Source organism: Salvelinus fontinalis, chromosome 3 (assembly GCF_029448725.1).
Source record: "Salvelinus fontinalis isolate EN_2023a chromosome 3, ASM2944872v1, whole genome shotgun sequence".
Classification (NCBI taxonomy): Eukaryota; Metazoa; Chordata; class Actinopteri; order Salmoniformes; family Salmonidae; genus Salvelinus; species Salvelinus fontinalis.
In genome coordinates, this window is record NC_074667.1 from 32,254,999 (window position 1) to 32,262,963 (window position 7,965).

The 7,965-nt window shown below is 42.7% G+C and overlaps 1 long non-coding RNA gene across 4 annotated transcripts; it reads left to right on the forward strand.

Annotated features, from left to right (window-relative positions):
- Positions 1-970: 970 nt before the first annotated feature.
- Positions 971-7,591, forward strand: LOC129844396 (uncharacterized). Of its 4 annotated transcripts, none has more exons than XR_008757948.1 (8): positions 971-1,163; positions 1,447-1,534; positions 4,149-4,258; positions 4,502-5,477; positions 5,738-5,899; positions 6,157-6,267; positions 6,558-6,633; positions 6,969-7,591. It is a non-coding gene; the product is annotated as an uncharacterized LOC129844396 (long non-coding RNA). The 4 variants fall into 4 exon arrangements; XR_008757947.1 differs by having other exon boundaries at positions 4,149-4,218; XR_008757950.1 differs by having other exon boundaries at positions 4,149-4,218; positions 5,738-5,888.
- The last annotated feature ends 374 nt before the right edge of the window (positions 7,592-7,965 follow it).

Consider the following 7,965-nt stretch of genomic DNA (forward strand, 5'->3'; position numbering starts at 1 on the left):
ACAGACACAGGAGACAATCACCCACAAACAAACAGTGAGAACACCCTACCTAAATATGACTCTTAATTAGAGGAGAACGCAAAACACCTGCCTCTAATTAAGAGCCATACCAGGCAACCAAAACCAACATAGAAACAGATAACATAGACTGCCCACCCAAAACACATGCCCTGACCTAAACACATACAAAAACAACATAAAACAGGTCAGGACCGTTACAAAAAAACATGAGATGGCGTACACCCAGAAAAACTATTTTGTGAGGAGGTGCTGACTAACGGCGAATAAACTAAACCAAAAAAATAAAGTGTCGCACACTCCATATATAAACTCCCAGTAATTTACATGGTAAATCACCAATGTTTCGGGCATCAATGTGCCTTCTTCAGGGTGAAGCTTTGGTGATTTGCCCAGTAAATTACTGGGAGTTTATATATGGAGTGTGCAACTTTCTTTCTTTATTATTTATTTGTATAGTTTATAACTTAAAAATAATGCACAATACTTTTCCAATACATAACTTACAGTATCAAAACAAGTCGGAAATTACTGTTTTATTTATTCCTTACAACGTGCTCAATGTGACACTGGGCTTTGGGCAACACCTGTACTGTCCAGTTTACAGATGGACATGTTCAGGCAGAGTCTCACGGGAAACAATTGGTAAGTTATTCCTGTTGTATCAAAACACTTCCCTAAACGTCTATCCCCTACAAAAAAAATAAACCTAATGCCAAACAGGATACAAGCGAACATGATGTAACTTAGTTTTGGCTGAAACGCTGGAGTCACAAGGCGGGGGCTCGATATCGGTGGGAAGGAACCTGGTGAGATCCAGTTTGGACCAGGAAGATGTTCATTCTCTCATTCTCTCTCACTCTCACTCTTACTCTCACTCTCTCCTCCTCCTCCTCCTCCTCCTCCTCCTCCTCCTCCTCCTCCTCCTCCTCCTCCTCCTCCCCAATGTCAAGGTTATCTTCCACTATTCGGCTGAATGATCAACCCATACGGTGTGATGAGTAACAGTGTCAGGGACAGAGGGTGGCGATAAATGGCCCATGGGCCAGCATCATGTGATCGACCCAATGTCCACCTGCTCTCCTGTTCCGCCCAGCATCCAGGGAGCCTCAAACACAAAGATAGGAGAAGCACTCAACGACCTGGTAAGACAATAGAACATCAGTTACACAATCGCTGATGGAATTGTTCAGTAAATAGTCAAAAATAGACTGCACACTGCAATTTCTGCTCTCATAGTGACATCCTGAAATTACAATTTCATACAAGTATCTATTGTTGAGTCAAAACTTTACATAAAACTTAAGCATTTTATTTGACTGTGATCTATCAAACTTGAATAATGTCTGTGATATTAGTATTTGTTTCGTTGAGAAGTTTAGAATTTGTAGTTACTGTAAGACATGCTTGCTTATATTCTGCTTGCAGTACTGGAGGCTTTGCCTGTTGGCATTGGTATTGGGAATCGGGGAATCAGCACGTGATGCATGTTTCCATCATGGCTTCTCCAGCTGAGGTAATAAAGCTGTCTGATGATCAGCTCTGTGGAGTTGAAAATAAACTTGACAGTGAAGAATAACATTGAGGGATAAAAGTGAAGGTGTTATCTGACTCGAGATGAATAGCTCCCTGCCTGCTGAGCCAGTAAAGATATCACATATAAATAATTTTGCAGTGGTATAGGACAACTGTGTATTACCTGAGCCACACAGAGTACAAATTAGCTTTAAATTAAGAAAAAGCATGATTATTATTGTTATTATGTTCACGTGTCACAATTATACTATAGTACTACAGTTTTTTTTCGGAGAATATGAGAAGTAGCTTAACTTGAGTGCGTGCCAAAAGCTGCAAACAGCAGGATGCATACAAAGTATGAGAGAGTAAACAAAGATATACATAATGTACAGGTTCCCAGGCAAATAGGGTGATGTCGTATCACTTCCCAGCCAGAGACCGCCGCCTATTGGATAGCATTGTGATCAACAGTTCATCAACATTTCAGCTTTTTCTCAAATCCAATTTATTACAGATCCAACTGTGCATTGTCATATCGTGTGAGCAGAGAGAGAAAAAACATGGTGGGGTTGAGGTTACAGGAATCCTGTTGGCACTGTATATGATAGGCAATGCATATTATGCGTGATACTATTTGAAGTATGGCCATCATAAGCAGGGTTGTCTACTAACCAGGGGTTGATCAGTCAACAGAGCTTCATCCTGTTCACTTCCTAAGCACTGGGATGACACACATGATAAATCAGCTGCTTACTCAGCTAAACCTCTAGTTTAAGTGGAAATGATTACACTAATATCTAACAGAGATCTACGCGTTTTTGCTAAATTAGAATAGTCTACATTCAGAGTACTTGCACAAATGATCATCCAACCTGGCCGTGTGGCGCCAGGACAACAACCTCTCCCTCAATGTGATCAAGACAAAGGAGATGATTGTGGACTACAGGAAAAGGAGGACCGAGCACGCCCCCATTCTCATCGACGGGGCTGTAGTAGAGCAGGTTGAGAGCTTCAAGTTCCTTGGTGTCCACATCACCAACAAACTAACATGGTCCAAAGACCACCAAGACAGTCGTGAAGAGGGCACGACAAAACCTATTCCCCCTCAGGAAACTGAAAAGATTTGGCATTGGTCCTCAGATCCTCAAAAAAGGTTCTACAGCTGCACCATCGAGAGCATTCTGACTGGTTGCATCATTGCCTGGTATGGAAACTGCTCAGTCTCCGACCACCAGGAACTACAGAGGGTAGTGCGTACGGCCCAGTACACCACTGGGGCAAAGCTTTCTGCCATCCAGGACCTCTATACCAGGTGGTGTCAGAGGAAGGCCCTAAAAATTGTCAAAGACTCCAGCCACCCTAGTCATAGACTGTTCTCTCTACTACCGCACGGCAAGCAGTACCGGAGCGCCAAGTCTAGGTCCAAAAGGCTTCTAAACAGCTTCTACCCCCAAGCCATAAGACTCCTGAACATCTAATCAAATGGCTTCCCAGACTACTTGCATTGCCCACCCCCTCTTTTACGCCGCTACTACTCTGTTATTATCTCAAATCAAATAAATGTTATTAGTCACATGCTCCGAATACAACAGGTGTAGACCTTACAGTGAAATGCTTACTCACGAGCACCTAACCAACAATGCAGTTTAAAAAATACAGATAAGAATAAGAAATAAAAGTAACAAGTAATTAAGAGCAGCAGTAAAATAACAATAGCGAGACTATATACAGGAGGGAGCCGGTACAGAGTCAATGGGCGGGGGCACCGGTTAGTTTAGGTAGTATGTACATGTAGGTAGAGTTATTAAAGTGACTATGCATAGATGATAACAACAGAGAGCAGAAGCAGTGTAAAAGAGGAGGGGGGGGGGGGGGGGGGGCAATGCAAATAGATAATAACATTCTCCATGTGTCTGTAGCACATCCAAAGCTTTGTGAACCAGACCTGGCTGGGGAGGTATACGATTGTACCAACATGCTCATCTGGTCTTTCATCGTGTTTGTGTTCAGCCTGGGAGGATGGGTCGGGCTATAGACAGTGGCAGCTTCCCTGTCACCCACGGCCGGTTAGGCACTGTTCACAATGACACACACACACTGAATGTACAAAACATTTACATGACATAGACTGACCCGGTGAATCCAGGTGGAAGCTATGATCCCTTATTGATGTCATGTGCTAAATCCACTTCAATCAGTGTAGAGGAAGGGGAGGAGACATGTTAAATAAGGATTTTTTAGCCTTGAGACAATTGAGAAATGGATTGTGTGTGTGCCATTCAGATGGTAAATGGGGATGACAAAAGATTTAAGTATGGTAGTAGGTGCCGGATGCACCGGTTTCAGTGTGTCAAGAACTGCAACGATGCTGGGTTTTTCATGCTCAACAGTTTTCTATGTGTATCAAGAAACATCCACCATCCAAAGGACATCCAGCCAACTTGACACAACTGTGGGAAGCATTGGAGTCAACATGGGCTAGCGAGCCTGTGGAACGTTTTCGAAACCTTGTGGAGTCCGTGCCCCGACGATTTGAGGCTGTTCTGCGGGCAAAAGGGGGTGCAACTCAATATTAGGCAGGTTTTCCTGATGTCTTCTGTATGGTTTTGCAGGAAGAAAGCCCTGCTGTTCAACATAGACGCTGTACTGATGGTCTTTCGTCGCTTGGCCAAGTCCTTTGAGGTGATCCTGCTGAACATATTTCTCTATGGATATAATGTTGGTATGTGTGTTGTGGTAGTTTTTTCCTCTGTGTATAACCTACTATATATGAGAATATGGCCTTAGCCTGTGGTGTTAGTTTTGATAGCTTACCTATTAGTTTGTGTAGCTTACCTATTAGTTTTTGTAACTTACCTATTTGTTTTGTAACCTCTCCCTCCCCCCTCTCTCTCTCTTTCTTTCACTCTTTCTCTATATATCTCTTTCCTCATACCCTCCTCTCTCTCACTATATGTGGTTTTAGGCCTGGGGCTGAGTGTGCACCTGGTGTACCTGGGCGAGAGTTCACCTAAGAAGCTGAGAGGATTCCTGACCCTAACTAGCTCCATCTTCAATGGCTTCAGGAAGGCCATGGTCAGATTGACAGTACCCTTGTTACTTAACCACCTAACTTGTGTCCTGTGGTCCGTTTACCCTTTCAGTGGTCAGTTGTTCTAGCCTGGTCAAGCATACTGACCTCGGTGTTGTGCTCACAGTGCAGCGGTCACTCAGTCTGGTTGACTAGGCTACAGTTCATGTTCATGACACCTTAATACATCCTCAGAACCCACAATCCCAGCAGAGTTACATAGATTGCATCCATAGTGTCAAAGAAGGCAACATACAGGTTAGCTAGATCACAGTGAGAGTCTCATTCTGTAAAAAATGAAGCCAACTCTCTTGCCATCTATCTTACTCAGAGAAAGAGGAGAACTTTCAGGGGTCACACCATTCAGTCAAATCCCCTTCTGAATGTTCCAGTTGACCCGCCCTGAGCCTTCTCCACTCCAAATCGGACCCGCTCAACCTCCATCATGTGCCTTGGATTACCCTGTCCTGGTCCGGCTGGGCTGAAGAACAAGATTCTGAACAGCTCATCTGACAAATTACTAGAAATGGAATCACTTTGTAGCATGATGTTGTACACATTTATGGCAAAGTTCTCCAAAAAATATGTGAAATAAATTCTAATAGGAGAATTTTAGCAAGTTTGGAGGTTGATGTTCAAGTATCAAACAGAATTAAGATGGAAGGAAGACACACAGTATGGCTATAAATAGTCATTTGTCAACAAGTCTCTCTCTCTGCAGGAAGCTGATGGGTACCGATGACATGTGGCCCTGGCTCATGGCCCTTGGTGGCCTCCCTGCCATCCTCCAGTTTGTGACCTTGCTCTTTTACCCTGAGGCTCCCTACTACCTATACATCGACAAGGGAGACACTGAGGGCTGCAAAAAAAGGTATGCGCACAGTCCAGGGCTATATCATAATGTGAAACTTTTATTTTGACATGTTATGCTGGCTTTTGGAAGAAGGATGTTCCTTGATTATCTAGACTTTACAAAAGTCAAACATAGAATACGTTCTATAACGTACAACATAACAATTCACATATAACATATATCAGTACACATATCATCAGATATGGTGAGGTGAGGCGTGTATATGATGTTTCTGTTGTATAAAATATGATTTGTGCGTATGTATCTGTCATCTACAGGAGGATGACCTGTAGATGGATGACATGGGGAAGGAGAGGGCGAGCATGCAGGGCCAGAAGGTTAAGACCATGTGGGACGTGCTGACTTCTCGCTGTGCCAGGTGGTAGCTGCTGGCTCTGGTCATCCCTTGTGCTGGTATTCAGTTTTGTGGTAATAACGCAGTGAGTCTGTTTGGACCGTATCTACCTTTACTGCAACTTTACTGCATTTACCATTAGTCACAAGTCTGAATCCAATGTCAATACTTTCTTTTTCCCTGATGAGGTTATTCTGTGAAGTGAAGAGCTGTTCCATTCCCTTCCTTCTTCAGAATTAAACAGCTGCAAATAGGAGCCCTCTCTTGCTCTACCTTTTGTCGTTCTCCTTTCATCTCATCGTCTCCACAATTACCCAAAATGACCCAAAATGTGTTCTATAGATTTATTTCTACACTTTCGACATCTTTGGTGAAGCTGGAGTAGCAGAGAACAAGATGCATTTCCTTTCCATTGGCATCGGAACAACAGATCTCATCACCATCACTCTCTGTGTAAGTACCATACCATAGGTCATATAGCAGAGAATAACATTACTGTCTGTAAGTGAACAATACCACATCATTTGTTTTAGTGGCCATTTTGACCTCCTGTCCTTGTTGTGTCCCAGTCTCTGTTGATAGACCGCGTGGGCAGGAAGATGCTGATGGGCTATGGCTACCTGTTGATGGGAGTCATCATATCCGTCCTGATTGTTATGCAATCAGGATGCCCACCCCTGATTTAGGGCTTCTCTGTGTCAGCCAACATGAGAGCTAACACTGTTTTTTAAATCTCTTAACAGGACCTGTACTCATGGTTTCCCTATGTTAACATCCCCCTCATCTTCTTTGTCATCTGTATTTATGGACTAGGACCTTGTGAGTACATCATTTCTTATGTATTATGCATGTCTTATTTTCACAAGTATACAGCTGTAGGCTAAGTGGTGTGTGTATGATTCCAGATCTGAGTATTGGGAGTCGAGTGAGCTACATAGTGGTCAAATGCTGCTCCAAGTCAACATACACACAGAACCTCAAAGTTGCAAACATTTCATTGATCAAAGACTGCCATTCTTGACATTTGCATATCTCTGAGGTCCTACTGTCTGTCTGTACCCTTATCAGTTGAACTTGAACATTATTAATGTTCCCATGGAGGATGGTTTAGGTCAGTTCTGCTTCCTGATCTTTGTTGCGTACTGCATCCTCAGCTCAGCGTTCGTACTCTACTTCATCCCAGAGACCAAAGGCAAGAGCACGGTGGAGATCATGGAGGAGTTTAACAAACTCAACGACAAGAATGGGGACAAACACCAAAAAAGGCTGACTATGTTATGGCAACGACATTTTAAAGAAATGTATTGAGTGGCTTGTACACTCTTAGAAAAAAGGTTTCCAAATGGGTTCTTCGGCTATCCCCATAGGAGCACCCTTTTGGTTCCAGGTAGAACCCTCTCTGGAAAGGTTTCTACATGGAACCCAAAATGGTTCTACCTGGAACCAAAAGGGTTCTACCTGGAACCAAAAAGGGTTCTTCCAAGGGTTTTCCTATGGGGACAGCTGAAGAACCCTTTAACTGTAGGTTGTAGATAGCACCTTTTCTGTTAGAGTGTATGAACAGACGTGTTAAGAGATGTACTCTGTTTAGTTGTTCATTTGAATGTGGATTTACAGCAACTAGTATGAATCCAAAACATGTTGCTAAATCAGTCATAGCGCTGTTCCTACATTCTAGTCTAGGGTCCTATACATCTTGAACAGATTTTTTAAAGCTGTATCAATGACTTATTACTTTGTAATGAACATTTTTAAAAAGTATATTCATATCAAATCAAATTTGGAATGTTTTTTTTTGTTGCTGTCCAGGTCAATTGGACAGTTCAGCTTCAGCTACCAGTTGCATGCTCTGCTTAATCTGTGTCCAGGAAACTGTTTGTGTTTAAATGTGTTTAAGTAAGGACTACTTGATATAACTTAGTGCCGATTCAAAATTGTATATTACCATTGATTATCCAACAAGACCCTACATTTTGGCCCTCTATTTTCATTTGACAGTCAAGCGACTAAATCTATACCATGACATGAGCCCCAATGAAATGACACTGAAAACAAAATAGCCCATCAAAACAATGTTGCTGGGAAAGAAATGTCATGCCTGTCTTTCCTTTTCAACACCTAAATGTCACCACTTAGGAGCCGATGTCGGTG